Source organism: Phodopus roborovskii, unplaced genomic scaffold, assembly GCF_943737965.1.
Source record: "Phodopus roborovskii unplaced genomic scaffold, PHOROB, whole genome shotgun sequence".
Taxonomy (NCBI): Eukaryota; Metazoa; Chordata; class Mammalia; order Rodentia; family Cricetidae; genus Phodopus; species Phodopus roborovskii.
The window spans coordinates 246,739-267,019 of record NW_026126709.1 but is presented as its reverse complement, the minus strand read 5'-3'; the positions used below and the strand labels follow the sequence as shown (position 1 = coordinate 267,019).

Below are 20,281 nucleotides of genomic sequence, written 5' to 3'. Positions count from 1 at the left end.
ACAAGCTGCCAATAAAAGAAGACAGTTTAAATTTTCCTGCTTTGCTGAAGAGTCTGCCAGACACACTATGGCCTATGGGCTGAAGATGGAAGATACAGAAGAACTTCAGGTGACTAAAAAGGCAAGATGTCTCTGTCATTTCTAGAGTTTATATACTATCCTTCTGTGGTCTTTGAAGGAGTTGAAGACAGATAGTTATGGTTATAGTTTTCCTTAGTTAGGATTCAATGATAAGGTACATATAGGACTTTAGACTCACAAGATAAAATAGATGATGGAATATTTTATTCAAATCTTACTAAATGTTAATGGACTAAATATTGTTAACTGTGATTCTTACTTGATAACCGTTGTGTTATATATTTTGCTATGTTAAGCTTAAAACCCTTCTTTTTATTTAGACAGAAAAGAGGAGATGATGGGAGAAGTCATTTTGTATATGTTTCTCATACTGGTTAATGAGTAAAGCACTATTGGCCAATAGGAAAGGAAGACAGGAGGGACTAGGAGACAAGGAGGAAATAGGAAGGAGGTGGAGGGGTCAAGATGGAGAGTCTGGAGAGAATAGAACAGCCAGCCACCTCTCCCTGGTAAGACCACATGGAAATACATAGAAATGGGTTAATAATTAACACAGAGCTAGCCGATAAGAAACTAGCACATGGCCAACAGTATAATATCAAATACAGTGTCTCTGTGTGTTATTTGGCAGGACAAGACTAGACGGCGGGCGGAAAAACCATACTCCTTACACTCTCCTTTAGCTTCAAGGATTGATAGTTACTGCACTGGGAATGCAAGCCTGTGACTCACGAATGTTTAAAGCAATTATCATGTGCTTCCTTTATATGTGTGGCTCCCAGTGAAAAGAAAGACCATGGTTTTAGCCCATTTTGAGGATCTTGTGTACACCCAATGAGCCATTTTTTCCTCTAAGTAGTTTGAGGTGTCTGTCATAGAAACTTATGGGACTTTATTCCAGGTCAGAAAGCTAGGTCATCCACAGTTCTGTCCTCTCCTGATCTAACCTGAAGTTTCCTACATTTTATGGTTCTGTCTCTCCTGGTCTAGACTGCAGTTTCCTGCATCTGATGATTCTGTTCTCCCTTTGTCCAATCTGTGGTATCCTGTGTCTCATAGCTTGTCCCATCCTGGTCCAATCTGCAGTATCCTGCCACTCATGGTACTGTCTTCTCGTAGTCTAGCATGAAGTTTCCTGCATCTGTACATTTTCATCTATATTGCTTTTGGATATGTTCTATAACCCTTGTTATATAGTAGGTTGCATGTTCCACATTAAAGGACAGGGAGTATAGGAGAATCTAAAATTATCCCTGCCTCTCAGAAAGCATGTGCCTTATAAACTGTTGCAAGCAGCTGTGCTGAGGCCTCTTTTCCAAACAGAGGTGGACTAAAGTAGCTCCTGGTCTTCTGAACCTGAAAGGGGGTGGCTATCTATCTTCATTCCAGCTAGGTGTCAGGACACAAGCAACACAGGAAAAGTTTAGTTTGTGCTTCTACTCCTTTCTCTCTCATTTGCCAATATCATGAACCACCAAGAAAGGATGCACAGGGAAATGTGAGGCCTGCAGCCATCATCTACTTCTCTGAAACTGAGCTTCTCAGAAATGGGGATGCAAGTATGAAATGAGTGCATGCCCTTGCAGCCTATATGAGACCCCTTGGAAACTACTCTGGTGTCTCAGGAATGACTACCAAAGCCAAAAAGATTCAAATTTATGTGAGCCTATCATAGAAAACAAAACCAATTTCACTCAATAGGGTCAACCCAAAGAAAGACACCAGGTAATTTAAAATATTGACTTAAAAAAAAAAAACCTGGTATTGTGGAAGAGGCAGGTGGATCGCTTTGAGTTCAAACTATTCCGGTCTACACATAGTGAGTTCCAGGACAATCTGAACTATATAATGAGACACAGTCTAGGAAAAAACAGTCTCATGAAGCTCTTTTGTAGACAACATGGGTTCAGGACAGCCTGAAAAGTGACTTCCTCAGGTTTAAAGGCTACAGAATTAGAAAAACGGACCTTAGGCTACACATTATATATGTAAAAGCCTCTACTCTTGATGACTCTAAATACTAAATGTAGTGTCACCTACTGACCAAAGCGATGCATGTGACCTAGCATGCGATTTCTATTCCCGGTGTGTCTACTTCTTCAATGCAGGAAGGGTTTGCCCAGTAGACTGCCCAGTATTGAGCTGCAGGAGAGCTCAATCTCAATAGTACATCTGTTGCCCATCAAGTGGGAAACCTGGGTTCCATCCACAACATTGTGGGGCATAACAAAATAAATTGAGGGAAATAAGTTCTGATGTCAGACTCTGTTCTCAAATGGCTTCTGGTGTCATTGCTAAAGTAAAGGAATGGAGACAGCACAATGAGTGAGTGGGTAGGGGAGCTAGGCACAAAGACTGACAACCAGAGCTTAATATCCTAAACTCAAAGAGAGATGGAAAGAAGCAACTATTACAAGTTCTCTTCTGACCTCCACATACATGACATGGTGACAACACATGCATACACCCAAACACATTAATTAAAACAACAAACCTGACAGATGCTGCTGCCACTGTATCCATGTTCTCCTCAATCAAATTCCTCCAGCTCTGCTCACCAGTCCTCTCTGTTCTGAGGCCAGTGTTTGAATCAAGTGCAAAATCACAGCCAAAAAGTTCATAATCTGTGTCTTGTATTTTTGAGGGCAGAGATGAAGCTGGGTATCATCTGTTAAGCAGCGCTGTCTTGCAGAGTACTCAAAGTCATTGTGTGAAGCAAGCACAGGAGAATCCACACTCCAAGATCTGAAAAAAAAAAAAAAATAAAATAAACAGAATCCAAAGTGTCTTGAAAAACTTGCAGGACAGGCATTGGTGGTGCACAACTTTATCCCATCACTCAGAAAGCAGAAGCAAGAGGATCTCTATGACTTCAAGTCCAGCCTGATCACCAAAAGCTAGTTCCAGAACAGCCTCTGAAACAAATTTGTATGATAATAAAATGAGCAATAAACACATACCTCCATAGATATACCTATCACACCCCATGCCCCAAGCCTCAGGGGTCTTCTTGGAGTAGGGTGCAGAAAAAATGTAAGTGGTAGAGGTGATGGATCACATGAAGAAAAGAATTTTCCAGACTCAGCACAGATGTTGTACAGTTGAACTCAGAGCAATTGTGAAAGTGTGAATAAGAACTATTCAAGCTCAAATAACACAAAATCCTAGCATGGAGCGGTGAGGTAGGCACAAAATCCAATCCCTAGATGAGAAGTTATTGGCTGCTACGAGAGGGTCAGTTCTCTTCAATGACATAAATGCTCTTTAAACAAAGTCAAGGGCAGATGCCATTCCCAATAGTAGTTGCTCAAACATTCTGGACTTGATGAAGGGGAAAAGAAGAAGAAGAAGAAGAAGAAGAAGAAGAAGAAGAAGAAGAAGAAGAGGAGGAGGAGGAGGAGGAGGAGGAGGAGGAGGAGGAGGAAGAAGAAGAAGAAGAAGACGACGACGACGAAATCTATAAGTTGGGTAAGTAGGGAGGTGAGAGTGGAGTTAATGATGAGGTGTGAATATGATCAAAATTCTCAAACAATTAGTTACACTGTTGTAAATAAAGAAAATATTCATGTGAAGAGCTCTTCTGAATGTCTAGGTAAGAACTCACTTTTCTTGACATATTTTTATCATAGCAAAGAGCGGGGGCAGGAAAGATGGTTCAGAAGTTAAGAGCACTGGCTGATCTTTCAAAAGACTTAGGATCAACTCCCAGATATCACCTGTTGCATAACAACAATCTATAACTCCAGTTCTAGGTGAACTGAAAATCTCTTCTGAACTCCATCGGCACAAGACATGCATTTGGTTCATATACAAACAACCAGAAAAAATACACATGAAAGAAAAAGAAATTAGAAGAGAAGGAAGGAGGCTGGGTGGAAAGAGTGGTCCTATGGGAAGTGAAATTTGAGTCTAGAATGGCTGAGGAATCCAGTACATAATCACTGCAGAAAACAATGTCTATCTCAAGGAAGTCAGAACAGAAAGAGGGGCTGGTTTTATATGAAGCTGGTTTTATATTTGCATCAGGAAAATGCAAATCAAAGCCACTCTGAGATACCATCTTACCCCTGTCAGAATGGCTTAAATAAAAAAAGACCAATGGCAGTTTTAGTTGGAAAGGATTTGGACAAGGGCACCATACCTACATTGCTGGTGGGACTGAAAGCATATACCGCCAACTAGGAAGGAAAATGGGCATCAGTCTACCTTGAGATTCAGTAATTCCACTGTAAGGCTTATACTCAAAGATTGCACATTCATACCAACAGCTGGTGCATTTTGACTGCCTGCTTATGCGAGCTGAGAGACTTGTGCAGCCATCAAGTTTCTCCCTGAGTCTAAGAAAAGTGCACAAAGGCAAAGCCAACACATTTGTTCCCAGATCTCCACAAACTGGTGAGGTTTACAAATTAAGCTCAAGGAAACTAAGCACTCATTAGGGGATGCCAAATGAACAAGAATGCAGGGAAAGTTTCACTAGGATTCTCACATGGAGAAGCTTAAGATGACAGAGGGACATTAAAACCTGAATAATGAAATAAATGGTCATAAAACAACAACAAAAAGCCACGAAAGTTCACAAATCTGTACTGAACAGGGGTAGAAGATAATTTGAATTGTACAATGGACAGCATTGTCTTACAGATCCTATTGTGAAAAAAAATTAAAGAAAGCACTGCCAAAACCAAAATTGGGCAGGAAAGGTCTTTCAATTTAGAGCCCATCATTAAGGGAAGCTAATGCAAGTACTCAAGGCAGAAACTGATGTGGAAATCATGGAGGAATACCTCTTACTGGCTTACTTCCCAACACTGTTTCAGCCTGCTTTCTTATAGAAACCAGGGCCAGCAGTGCAGTGATGTCATCATTCCCTGTGGTATAGGCCCACCAATGTTAATCATTAATGAAAAAATGCTCTACATACTTGCAAAAAGGAAAATATGATGGGGGGCAATTTTGTCAGTTGTCCTTGCTCACAGGTGGCTGTGTCAAGTTGATATTAAAAACAAACCAGCACAGACCTGTATACTCTGTGTGTTTCCTTGTTCACATGAATGTGTACCTCTCCCCACCCTGTATATCTGAGCAACTTAGTGTGCTGATCTGTGTATGAAATGAGAGAGGGGGAGAGACAGAATGCAAAGCAACACGATTTGACCATTCTATAAAAGAGCGAATAAATTAATTCTTCAGCTTCCAATTTGACTTCATTCATAGTTCAGAAACTCAGAGCTAGATTTCCTTAAACCTTCTGACATAGAGCACCACTTAGTGAAGTGGGTCAGCAGACAACACTACAAAAGGAAATGATGGAATAGATAATTAAATAAGAGTGGGTGGTAGGATGGTTGTTGACATCAAGGATATTTGTTAAAATCTAGTTAAAAAGGAGATCCCACCTCACCCTGGTCTGTGTATTCTAAATGGAATATAAAGGGCTTGAGGCAAGGGCACTGGGAGTTCTAAACCAGGTCTCACCAATTGTGACTAGGAGTGTTGGATGAGGAAAAGTCAGAGCTACAAGAGTTTGAGGGTGCTGGTCCTTTGCACCACAGTCAGGAAACAGAAAAAGTTTAAACCACTGCTCAGAACGTTTTCTCCTTGTCTGCAGTCCTGCACGGCTTCAGGGAAGAGTGGGAACCAAAATGGGCAGGTCTTCCCAGATCAATTAAAGTAATCAAGAGGGATTCTCATTGGAATGCACATCATCCAGGTGATCCTAGACTCAAGTTCATAATTAGCACTGTGGTAGTTTGAATATATTTGAGCCCATAATCACGAAGGAAGTGGTACCATTTTGGGGAATCTTTTGTTTGTGGGGGTTTGGCCTTGTTACAGAAAGTGTGTCACTGGAGGGGGTTGGCTGGTTTAAGGCTTCTTGTGCTCGGGATACTGCCTGTTGTGTTAGATTGGCTTCCTGTGCTGCAAAATGTATTATGCTCAGATCCTGCAGGGCCATGTCTGCTTGCACACCGCCATGATTCTTACAATAATGCTAATGGATTGAATGTCCAAAACTGTAAGCCAGCCCATCCAATTGTATGGTTTCCTTATTGGACTTGCCATGGACATGGTGTCATTACACAGTAATAGTAAACCATAAGACAAACATTAACCAAGAGAAGAATTTTGCTTGTATATGAACATCTCCCAAGTTTACAAACGTATTCCTTTACAAGGGCTTGTTGGCCAGCCACAACTTTGGAGCAATACTCCTTATGTTGACATTAACGTCAGTGGATTCTGATTGCTTCCAGTTTTCTAATTTTTCTTTACTAAATAAAACCTCAATCTATTATTAATCCAAAGTAGACTTCTCTCATCATTCATTCATTCATTCATGCTCTTTGAATCAGTTTCTCTGATGTCCTGGAATTTCCTCTGTAAACTAAGTTACCCTGAATCTCACAGACTTCTGCCTGCATATTTCTCCTGCTTACAATTGTTAAAGGCATGTTCCACCTCAGCCCAGCTTCAAATTGACTTCTCTTAGTCTTGGGTCTTCTCTGAGGTTTGTATTCTTGAAAATCATATATGTTCCAACCATTCCCAGCTAAGCCAGTATTTTTAACTTCCCTTCCTGGTTAGCTTCCTATGAGTGTCCTCATTGAGGATGGAATGAATGCCCCACAGAGTCAATAGTGTAATGTTGGGATTGGGTAAATGATTTTGTAAAGGGAGGTCACCTTAGAATGGAGTTGTAATATTATGTCATTGTTATGTTCTACCGAGAGTGTTGATTTTCTCACTTGTTCTGAGACAAAGCGTTGCTGTATTTAAGCTTGATAGATTTACACTCTAGTGTGTATCCCAGGGATGCTTCACACATAATAGCCCTTCTGTCTCAGCCTCCTCAGTGTTGGGATTGAAAGCATGTGTTACTGTACCTGGATCCACATTTGAAAAACAGAGGGATCTATCCAACACTTACTTCATGAGTCCCGCGATCCTTTCTCCAACCCTACTGCACTCACCTTCTCTAACATATAAACATTTCCTCATGAAGGAGAACAGCAAGTGCATTCACATGAATATGTCAAATGTCATGTTTCATTTATACCTGTTGAATGAGGTGTTACATCAGAATTTCAGTGGGTGCATTTTCAAAACACACAAATGCAATGATGTTTAGATTGTTAAGCACAGTCGTCTTCTTTTCACATTATTGACAGCACCGTGGACAGTGACTGACTCCCAGATGTTGGTCCTTTGGGAGTGATGATGAGCTATGGACAAGACTGTAGAAAATACAAGAGGGACTCTGGGAATATTTGCGAGGATAAATGATTCCAGTTTCATCATCTGAACACAACCAGATAAGGTTGGATTTACAAGAACTTACACAGACCCCATGGAACCATATAATTAAGATATTTTAGTATGAAATACAGAAAGACAGAAGTTTAAATATTTAATTTCTAAATGGGCATGACTTTCTGAGGCCTAAGGAATCTCATATGTATATGTATATATGTAATATATACATACATAGGTATGTACGATGTTCATTTAATACCATTAGTCACTGGAGAAATTTGGATTACACCCTCAGTTCCTAACTAAGATTTATTTAATAGTGTGTAAGTTGATACCACAAACTTTTAATATTAAAAATGCTGACATTTGCCAAAATAATGAGTGGGTATGTCATATATTTTTGTTATGTGTTTATATAATCAATTCATGACATATTAGAGAAAATTCATCCAATTAATAATACATGCATCCTCAGATTCACCAATTTTACTCCTGGTATGTGCCCATAAGTAGTCATACATATCTATGCTAATAGAATATGCAAAATTACTATAGCTGTCTCATATAAGGGCTATTTCCAGTGCCCCCAAAAGGCTAATACTCACCAAATAGTTTGCTCATGTACCAAGCAGAGGATGTAAATCAATAGGATTTCAGTTTGTACCTTTAAGCTAATGATTACAAGGACATGACTTGGGAAATAGAGTTATTTCATTAATGTGTTTTAAAATAGAGAAACATGCCAGGGAAGATGACGATGACTAAGTCAATAAAATTGTTCCGGGAGCCAGATTGTGGTGGCAAACAACTTTATTCACAATACTTAGGAGGCAGTAGCAGGTATTTCTCTGTGAGTACCAGGCCAGCCTGGTCTGAAGATGTACTTCCAGAAGAATCTGTGCTACAAAGAGAGATCCTGTCTCTACACTAAATAAATGTATTTATTTACTTTAAAATAATAACTTTAAAATCATTGTTAAAATTTAAGTAAACACAGTGATCTGAATTCTGTCCCATAAATCTAGAAAAAAGCCAGCACAGTGGAAGAGGCATCTTATTCCAGAGCCAAGAAGGTAAAAACAGAAGGATCTTTGGGTTTCCCTGACTCACAAGGGAGAGTATAGTATATCTGCAAGAACGAGATTCGGGGAAAGACCTTGTCTCAAAGGCTAAGATGGAGTAGAAGTGAGGCAGAAACATGGACAAGATTGGGAGAGGCAAGGGAGGGGGACCCTCTACAGATGGAGCCAGTACAATACCTATTTTTATAGTTGGTGTTATGTGGGGGAACATTCTAGTGTGCACTGGAGGAATGGGTGAATATATATACATACATACATATACATATACATATACATACATACATACATACATACATACATACATATATATATATATATTTCACTGGGAAGTGTTTTCCTGAGAGTATACCTTCTGTCAGTGTTATACTAGCTCAGCAACTACAAATTTCCCTGTATAATTTTATGTGAGCGGCAGTTCAATCAAAAAGTAGAAACAAGAAATAGCATTTTAACAAAGAAGACAATATGTAAACAGGGGAAATTTAATTCACTGTGGTGCATGAAGAATGTAGGGACAGCAGCTAAAAAATTAGTCCTGAAACATCAGCCCAGAATCAACTTCAGACTCAGAGCACCAGTAGCACAGACTGACAGCAACAGTAATAAATGATACCTCATGAAACTGAGAAGCATCTGCAAAGAAAAATACATCTTCAACAAGATAATACAGTTTCCTATAGAATGGGCAAGATCTTCACCAACCCCACATCTGATAGAGTGCTAATCTCCAAATTATACAAAGAACTGAAGAAAATAGGCATCAAAACACCAAATAATCTAATTTTTAAAAATGGGTAGAGATATAAACAGAACAGTCTCACCAGAATAATCTCAGAAAGGCTGAGACCTAAAACACTGATGACAGCTTATGCTGGAGAAGATGAAAAGAAAGTGTAACAGTCCTCCATTGCTGGCAAGAATGCAAACTCTTACAACTGGTATGGAAATCAGTGTGGAGATTTCCCAGAAAGCTAGAGATCAACCTACCTCTAGATACTGCATTATCACTTTTGGGCATGTTCCCAAAGGCGGCACATCCACATAAAAAGGACAACTACTCAACTATGCTCATAGCAACATTATTCATAATTGCCATACCCTGGAAACAACCTAGATGTTTGTCAATCGAATAAAGTATAAGGAAAGTGTGGTACATTTAACTGTGGACTACATATCAATGTTAAGAAACAAAATTATCCAAAATTGGCAGGCAAGTGACCAAAACTAGAAAAAATCATTTGTTTCCCCCCTCACTCATGAGAAGATACCAGACAAAGCAAATGATACACAGGCTACAATCCACAATCCCAGAGAAACTACAACCCTAATCTAGAAACAGATGGAAAGAGATGCATAAATCCACACCTAATTATTGTGCACAAATTCTGACTCCAAAAATCACCAAGAGAACTGATCTGATGCAAAAGCAAAGAGTTTTAGTTAATTAATAAGTTAACTATATTAATTTCTGTCCTCTGTCCATCTGACACATTGGGTGGATCGAGAAGCAGCCAGAGGGATGATAGGGCAGGGGATTTTTTGGGGTAGACCAAGGGGAGTGTCTGGGGTCTGCAACAGTCTGAGGATTTGTGTGACTCCAGGCTTGGGCAACTTGTCCTGTATTGATTGGCCAACTACCCCTGCAGAAATGGTTGCCATGTTTACAGGCCTCCCATGGAGTCTGCTATGCTCTGTTCTTCACATACTATAAAGCACATTCAGACCTAGCCAGTTAACTTCAGATTGGTTCCTTGCCTCAGGGAGCAATGTGGCTTCCTAGTGACTGGAGCAAGGTTCAGCAAGGTCAGGCAATGTCAGAAGCTGGACAAAAGCTCAGTACATGCTGGTTAATCAGAGGCCTACACCTTGGTGGGTCTTCTGCAGCCTCTCATGGCTGGGTGAGGCTCTGGTCACTTCAATATCATTGGTTCAAGCACCTGAGTACAATTGAATTGAGGGAAGAGAAATAATATGAACAAAGGAGTCAAGACTGAGAAGGGGAAACTCATAGAATCAGCTGATACAAGATAGTGAGTGATCACTGACTGTGGTCTGACAAAGGGGAATCTGCTTAAGACCCAACTACACTCCCTTAACAAAGGTGGCAATGGTGTGGATGGGACACATATGAGGTTACTGGCTGTGGTTCCCAGATCCAATCTAATACACAAACAGACTTAGCGGAGCCCATTCTATGGAGAGATCAGTTGTTCAGACGAGACACAGGTGTGTGGATGGTATGGAGGGGCCATTTTCATGCCTCAGTGAGATGAATTAGCAGGTTTACTAGGGGAGGTGTTACCCTCTGAGGAGCAGATGTGAATTGTGAGAGAGATGGGGGGAGGTAATGGCATTGGAATGTAAAAGATAAATAAAAAATGTAAAAAGGTCATGCAGAGGTGCCACATGCCTTTAATCCCAGCACATGGAAGGGAGAGACTGGCAGAACTCTTGACTTAGAATCAAGCCTGGTATCCAAGTTCCACAAAGAAACCCCCTCTTTAAAAAAATACATATTGTTTAAAAAATTATCACTGGATGATATATCATAGTCTATTTAAATTGGAATTCAGTAGAGAAAAGGGAAATAGCAAAACTTAAGCAAGGCTGAGATTTTCAGCCGTGTTGGGAAACACACATACACACAAGAACATACATGGAAACATAAGATTACAAATGCAAACAAATATATACATATATATACATGTATACATATATGCATAAACACATATAAGATTATACACACACAGACAGACACAAACATATAAGATAGTACACACACACACACACATATATGTATCTTCCAAGCAATGAGGAAGATGGAAGAACAAAGATGATGATGAGTATGAAGACATTTTAGTCTAAAACATTAGTAAAATAAAGGGAAAATGAAAACATAATTTACTCAGTCAGTTAATTAGGAAACAACCAGATTATGTTTGGCTCTTCTCAGATGACAACATAACTAATGCCTAGCTGTAAAGGCCAGGAGAAAAGAAAGTACAATAATGAGGTAAATGGGGACACTGACATCATCACTGTGATCAGTCTCATCCAGATATGGGTGGACATGTTGGAGATCTATGTCACTGGAGGGAGACTGTCTGGGATACTTTGTTACTGAACAGTTCCATGTATCTCCTCCCCTGACACCTCCACCCTAGCTAGTCCTCCAGTTTCCATTGGCTCCTTGGATCAAAATTCTCTGCATCACTGGTCCTCCTGGCCCCATCATCTCTCTGCATCCATTGCTTCTTCATGGCTCGTCCTCCTGGCTCCATCTGCTACCAGTATGCATCTACTCGGCATGGCTGGGCCTCCTCTCTCCAGCAACTCCAAGGAACCTGTACACGAGGTCAAGAAAAGACCTTCTGACTCCATCATCATCTGGTTCATGACCTTTATACACAGAACAGTATCCATGATGCCCTTCCTTCATTCCACCACTCCTGCCTCCCTACTCCCCTCTTCCTCCCTTTCCCACTTTCTGTAGCATGAAAAATAAAAGGACCAGAGACTGATATTGGGGTTACAATTCAACTGAAGATCAGAAAAGCAAAGCAGCTGAACACTACTTCTTTTCTACCTCAGAATGGAAGGCTATTCTGGCTCACACCAACCCTAAGACTATTTATAACTTATCCACAGTGTGGCTAGAGAATATGGAGACTTCAGGGTCTTCCTATCCTCATTGTGGCTGGAGAATAAATCCATGATAGTCTACTAAAGACCCTACTTCTATCCTTTATACCACTCTAGTGCTGGGTTTAAAGGCATATGATTCCTGGTGCTGAGATTGTCTTTGTGTCAATTGTTCCTCTTTAGGACTGGATCAAGCTTGTATAGATCTTGGTAGCCTTGGATTCACAGAAACCCATCTATCTCTTAATCTTGAGTCCTGGGATTGAAGATCTGTGCCTGACTTCTATGGCTTGTGACTTAGCTTTCTGAATACTCTGGCAAACTTTAATAAATCTAAATAAAGTATCAGCCCATCTTATTTTATTCTCTTATTGTGTGACCGTGTCAGAGATTATATAATAAATTTTAGATATTACTATCACTGCCCACTGTCATACTTCTCCCCCTCTTGCTGAAACCACCATTCCTTTCCACTTTCATGTCTTCTGTAATATAATAATGCTGAGTCTAATTGTAGTTTCTTGCCTAAGTATCCAGTATGACATTTCCTGAGAAAAGAGCATTTATGTCAGGAACTGCACCACTAAAGAAAATGCTAACCATTTCTGAACAATCACTAAGTGACTACTGTCCCTCAGGTTGGGTCCCATATCATCCATGAGGAACATTGACAAGAAAAGTTCTGTGCAGGTCATGTGCAGGTCACATTTGCTCTGTCATTTCTAAAAATGTTTGCTATTGCTGTTACCCTTGTCTACAGTCTCAGCTCTTACACATGTCCTAACCTTCTTCCAAAATGGTTTCTGAATCTCAATGGTTTGTGATACCAAATCATTCAAGGTCCAATTCTCTCCCACCACTAAATTTTGGCATTTTTGTGAGTAATTGGCTTGTACATCAATCACCATTCACTGGTTTCCTCTTGTACTATCCATATACTGTGATCCAAATGAATTTCACTTCTTCTCCAGCTGCTTCGATTATGGGATTTGTGACAACAGTGAGAAAAATAAGTATCACACTTACTTTCCTTTAAAATGTGCAGAACCAAAGTCAAGTTGTCAAAGGTGGGCCTGGAAGGTAGAAATAAATCCTGTTGAATCATGGAATACATGACTGCTTCTTCTTGCCAGTATTTGAGGACACTGTCATCCATACTTTCCAGTGTTCAGAAGAGTGATTTTATGAAAAATTGATGTATTTATCCTAAAAGTCACTTTAGAACAAACACACAGTGATTGAATTGAATAGAAGCGCTGTTTTGTCTATATATCTTATGTAGCACTTAACACTTCCTGGTCTCAGATGTCTAGGTACAACTACTAGAAAATGGTTTTTGACTTGAGAAGAAAATGTTAATTTTTAAAAAAATATATAGTTCTTATAAAGAATTGCTTAATAACATGAGATAAATAGATAATCTATGAATCAGATTCCTTCCTTACTTCTTTCCTTCTTTCCATTTTTTCCTTGAAAATTTCTAACTTTCTTTATGAGACAGAACTTCAGAATTGTGAAGTGGTTGAGGACAGTAAGCTGTGAACTCAGTCTCAACACTGTAGAAGTTTACACAAAATTAAGAAGTGGGTAAATTTGACTTTAATGCCTCTGATTTTCTCTACTTCACTAATACATGTCTCACTAACATCCATATACCTCATTCTATGTTCAGATAATATATATTATTATTATAGCATAGCATGTATCCTTGTACCCCACAATCATCATAGAGTTTGGCTCCTGTAGCTGACTGCTGGTGGCTACATCATATCAAAAACAAACCTGAGTTCTCCAACCCCATTGTCTAAACATTTACATTTTGTAAATTTTGTGGTTGTGGAAAGTATGACTTAGGAAGTTTGGTTTTTAATGTTTTCACAGCAGTGTTATAAAAATTTTTCTGCTGGCATAGTCATAGATATCTGTAATCCCACATTAATCAAGAGGGGGAAATAAACACATCAGAATTTTGAGGCAAATCTGGGTTTCATGATGAGATTAGAAGTCACCTAAAACAAATAAAAATCTTTCTACAGACAAGAACACCACAGGTATTTCTGATAATTTACCATTTTTCTGACAAATTTTCTAATAAATATAGATTCTTACAAATATTAGGTAAGTACTTCTCCTACTGAGTCACATAAACCTCTATGTCTTTTATCCTACACGATGCTAAATATACAGTATGATATAGGCTGAGAAGATCACAGTGAATGTCCTATTTCCAAAATATGATACATATAAGATTCCAAAGAAATATATTAGAAACATAATTTGGCAAAGCTAAAGTACCATCAGGGAAAACATCAACTTATAATGCAAGTCCCAAAAATTACATTTCTAAAATGATACCTATATATTCAGGTATGTTGTGTATTAGCATATTTTGACTGATAAAGAATCCAGAAGCTTCAAATTACCATAGAAGACACTCTTGATAATCATTACTTTTTATGAAAATAAATTATGTATAGGAGCTTCACATAAAACATAAATTCAAGAATGAACTATGCAATCTGTCTTAATGACCACTTGAGATATAGGTACATAGCCTAAGTAAGAATCTTTCCAGAATAATCTATTTTATGTGTACTGATCTGTGGGCCCATAATGCCAGCTTCTAGAGAAAGTCACATTCAATTGGCAATCATCCTACAAATCTTATGTAAAGAATTAAATAAAACAAACATCATACTTGTAGCATAAAAGTGATTGGTTCATGAGTTGAATGCTTATTATCCTACAAATTGGGTTAGTATTATTACATATGCAGTAAAAATTTGGAAAAGTGGATTATCAGAACATTACTTGAACTAATGTAAAGTTGAGAGTGCACCAGGTTGCAGAGAAAAATGAGCATGAACAGATCTGATGGAGACACAGTCTGAAGTTAATCATGTGTCGCACATCCATTGCTCAGTCCACAGGACATCTGCTTTCTGCTCACAGTCTCTCACAAGGAATGCTATAATGTTTTTGTCTACACAGAAGTTCAGAACTGTGAAACAATGAGTACAGAAGACAAAAATGTATGAAGATATGGGTCTTGCAGACACTAAAGACTGACTATAGTAAATTATATGATGTATTATGTTCTGTTATAACACCTACTCACCCAGATGTTATGCCATACTTACATAGGAAGACACAGCTGCACAGAGCATAACTAAACCTGCTGAACTTGTAGTAACTAATTGTGAGAGTGAGCTCTGTTGCTTAGCAATCGTGAAAGTATCGTTCTGCACTTATGCCTATTAGTTAATTTGTAATTAATTTGTGCCTACTAATTAATATTGTTTGAAGATCTACAAATACCACATAGTTAATTACAAGCTGTGTCAACTGCTATTATCAACAACTAACACTTTTGCTTTCTCCATTACCTGGTCTCCTTGGTACTGGATATGCAATCAGTCTTTCTAACCTACACATGCATAAAAACTCAAACAAGCAGGAGTTTAGAGTTGGACCACAAGCACCTTGACAATTATCTTCTCATTAGAAGAAATCATACATTCATTAAGTACTGTTATTCCCTTAGTAATTTATTAATTTACTAATACTAATTGAATGATCTTCAATGATACAAATTGTTTTGGAAGAAGAAATACACCTTAAACAGATTAAGTTATGGAATCTTAATTGTTATATCATTTCCCAATAATAGACTAATTTCCATTCAAATGAAAGGAAAATAAAATGTAAACAGTTCTATATGCATAATGCAAGCAAGCCAAATAGAACAATTTGTAAGTACCATGAATAGGAAGACAACTGGTCTAATGTGTGACGACTGTAGATTTAGAAAGCTCTTCCTAATATATAAATATAAAATGAAAATAGAATTTACTAAAGTTTTCATAGACTATATGACTAATTTAAAAGAAAACAATTAAGATGTCATCTGAGGGCATAATTACTAAGTATAAATAACCTAACTATATATTTACTGTAAGATTTCATGTAGAGAAATGATGTATTGCTGAATATTTGCACAGAAAATCAAAACTGGTCCAGAAGATTGTATATCTGGGTAATGGGAATAAATTTTGCTTCGCTATCAGGGACATTTGTAGTAAGGATGGACATAAGAATAAAATGTTTACCAGGAAGGTTGTCATCTTGAAAAGGTTTCCCTGTGGTACTCAAGGTAAGGAGGGGCCACCAGTCATGTTCAAATCCTTTCTAACATTGTGTTTCTACAATGCAATAAAAGGAATCTTTATTAAATTTGAAATCCCATCATGTTCTAAGATCTACTATTATACTTTGTTGACATAAAATATGTAAACATTGTTTTATTCATTTTTACAGTATATATAATCTCTAAATGATTCCTAATATCAAATTATTTTTAAGAACTTGCATTTTGTACTCTTTGTTCTCAATTCATACACATCCCTCTTTTACGTTAAATATTCCATACAGTCTGTTTTAGTCAGGAAATGTTAGTCAAAGGGTTTCTAGCATCAGGTGTCATTACAAATACAAGAGGCTGAAACAAAAAACAGAAAATTACATTCACAATCTAGAATTGTAATTCTAGTAGAATGCAATATTAGATCAATTTTCTCTTATTCAAAAGAGCTATGATCTTTCACCTCAAAATTCAGCCATGAATATAGCAAATGTCATAAATTAAAACATATTGCAGATTATGTTTCCTTTGCGATACCTGTGATTGAGCTGATGGCTTTGTCCATATTGCCTTATCACATTTCTCACTTTGTGCATTATTGAAGAAAGATATTACTGACAAGTCAAAAATATAGCCACCTCACCTTGAAATCAAATAAATTTCTATGATCTCACATCTAGACGCAGGGTTTGTACTCAAGAGGTCTTGACTTTATGTATCACATTCTTCTGTGTTTTATTGAAGCTTTTCCTAATTGCTAAAACTGAAATGTAGAACTAAGTTCATCTGGGCTCTGTGAATGAACACAGTGTGCCATAAATACATACTATACCATTGATATCCTTAACACAGATGTAACATACATAACACAGGTTAACATACATACACAGATACACACCACCATACATTCAGTCACATATATACAAAATACACACACACACAGACACACACCCACACATACACACACACACACACACACATAGGCTCCCACTGAGGTGGGTCTGTGGGATTTACTCATCGCAAATCCGTGATTGTCACCCTGCTGTTTTGGATGGTGACATGACGGCAGTCCTGCAATTGGAAAAAGGGAAATATTGTTAGGGAATGGAAATCAGTTTTGAAACAACTTGTACATTTTATTTATACCAAAAGAGGGCCTTGTGCGACATAGGCTAGCACACATAGCCTAGCTAAGCCAGAAGGATCCTGACATTATTCTACTGCTTCGAGGTTCCCAGTGCTGGATTATAGGCAAACATAAGCACAACTGTTTTCATCAGTGCTGGGAAAGGATTTCAGATACTAATGCTTAAAATTGGAACACTATCACAACTGAGCCACATCCCGAGCAGTAAGTTTTGATTGAAGAATTTCATTGCAGCCAGATAGTTCTCAGCCAAGTGGTGAAATCTTGATGTCATTAGAAGTAATGTCAAAAGTTCTGGTCCCCAACACTCCCACCTAGTTCTCCTCATGCCTCATGTTTAGAGTCAATCATCTCTGTGTATCTCAGGATCTTTTCCATCTATTTTCCAGAGTCACATAGCAAATAGTTTTTTTGTTGTTGTTGTTTTTGTTATTGTGTTTGTTGTTAGAGATGTGTAAGTTCAGTGCACCATTGGAGTCATAATGTACATCAGATGGCAAAGGTGACCCAATAGACCTTGAGGGGAGTCATTCCATTAATCAGATTGTAATGGTGACATTACTGACATTTCAGGGATGGTCACTCTGGGTCTACAACATGATAGGTAATCATCAGTCTAAAAGTCTTATTATGTAACATCAATTAGCCTCAAATTGATGATCTACTGCAACTGCCCAAGAGCTTATGTTATGGGTGTTTTTCACCATGGAAGGGGTTATTATAATTGGCAACTTGGGAACTCCCGTTCTAGATAATTCGTTTTTAAAATGAGCAATATCTTTTAATATCTCAGAAACAACATTACTGTACTCCAAAATGGAGCTAGGTAATTTTGAACAGTTCTGGTAGAAAGTTTCTGGCTACAAAAAAACTGATCACCCTGGTATGAACCATGACTTACAAGGTGGGGCCTTGAGAATAGTACTGGGTTTAACAACACCTACTATTCTTGAAGGGAAGTAGGAAGTGTTCACTGCCTTGCTCCATATCTAGGGCATCTGCAAAAGTCTTTTACCACACAGGCACTAAACTCTCATGTGAAAATCCACAGAGACAACAAATTAAAATAAAAATATGTTCTATTTTTAAAAGGCTACACAATGAAAGTACAGGTATAAATATAATGAAATATAAAATTATATATCTTTTTAAAAGAAGAGCTGAAATGTACACAAGTGTTATTTTCCCTTTAGGATCAGAGTGTGATCCAAATTCTATACAAATGCATATACATATTAATTATGATACATGTAATCACACACAGAATGCTCTACCTCTTAGACTTAGCATTCTGATTCCAGGATTTCAAGCTTCCTTGAATCTCTGTGGTTGTATCCCTGGCTCTTATAAATTTTGTGGGACAGGGTTTGGATATTCTCACAATGTTATTATGTTTCTTCTCCTGTATACAGATACCTACACAGAAAAGAGCTGAGTCCTGATTATGGGGATGGAAGCCCCTCCTGGGGCAGCTTGATATTTCTTTTAATCCAAAAGTTGTCAGTGTGAAAATTCCTGTTCTGAAAAGAGAAAGGCAGACTCACAGTCAAACAGAAATCCCCACAACACTCATTCGTCTCTCCCTCCTCTCCCTCTTTCCATCTTCTTCTCTCCCCTTCCCCTTTCTTTCCTCCCTCTCTCTCCTCTCCTCTATGTCCTCTCTTCTTTCTCTTTCATACCTACACTTATTCCCCTGCTCTCCTGCTCTCTCTGCTCTGACCTGCACAATTCTTCCTCCCGCACAGATGATGTGTATGTCTTCCTTCTATTCCTAGTAAACACTATCATTGAAGTTCTGTTAGACTATGTCTCTGTCATAGTCCTAATTGTCCTCCCTCCCTTTTCTTCCTCTCTTTTCTCTCCTTCTCATTCCTCTCCTTACGTGTATCTCTCTCTATGGTTTTCTCTCTCTTGATCCCTTTCTTGTAGTTTGACTTAATAATAAAATTCTCAACAGTAGAATTGAGCACAAAGAAGAATCAATCCAGTTCAGGCCAATCACTGTCAGGAATAAATGGGGTAGCGCTCAAACCTATGACTACTAATTCCTGTGGGACATTATCCAGGGTACAAAATTCTTTCAAAGAAACAGGATGATTCATTGCTTTCCCAACACTAGCTCTGCTGAGGAATTCAGACTAAGGTGATATTGAGAATGACACTTTAGGCAGTTTCTTGTGTGGAATATCTTCAACCTCTGACACTTGAGATCACTTCTTTGTGCTTTGTCTTAGAAAACGAACAGTGGTGTCAGCACATCTGTTAAGAGGAGCTGGTGTTAGAATGTTCACCTTAAAAGGGGGCTTCTATAGCACTCAGTTAAGACTTTCTGGATATTACTTAGTTTTTACAGTGTTCTGAGCCATAGAGGATTTTGCTCTTGTACCGTCTAGGCTTAAATTATATATACTCACTGTTTATATTTGGGTGCGCACACCACTGCAATTGATTCTGGCAGCATCTTCTGGTAGCAAAAATGTGTGTGTACATCCACACTCGACAAAAAGGCAGTCTGGGTTGGATGGGTCTATGGAGACAAAAGAATTCAAGAAATCACAGTAAGCCCAATGACATACTCAACACAGCAGGCCCCAAGAATTTTCAACCACTGCCTCCCACAATGACTCGCCAAATCATGCTGGGACACATCTGTGGTCTGCTAGGTGGAGAAGGAAGAGGAAATGACCTCACTTATCAACCTAATCTATAAGGTCATTAGAAGCTGAGCTTTAAAAAATTACTTGAGGCTGTTCCCTCACTGAGGACTAGACTTTTATTCATCCATATTTACTTATACCTCATGTCTAAACAATAACCATTCCAAGTTTGTCCTTTAGCTTCTAACCTACATCTGCTTCCCTCCTGCCAACAATAGAATCTATTCCATCTTTACGAAGAGTTCCCAAACTATTTAGAACCTCAGTTCAACAG

At 38.4% G+C, this 20,281-nt stretch overlaps 1 long non-coding RNA gene across 1 annotated transcript; it reads right to left on the bottom strand.

The window, feature by feature from the left end:
* Nucleotides 1–17,204: 17,204 nt before the first annotated feature.
* On the bottom strand, nt 17,205–19,879 carry LOC127214433 (uncharacterized). Its single transcript, XR_007833836.1, has 3 exons — nt 19,765–19,879; nt 18,771–18,870; nt 17,205–17,274 (listed from the first exon to the last, which is right to left on the bottom strand). It is a non-coding gene; the product is annotated as an uncharacterized LOC127214433 (long non-coding RNA).
* Between the last annotated feature and the right edge of the window lie 402 nt (nt 19,880–20,281).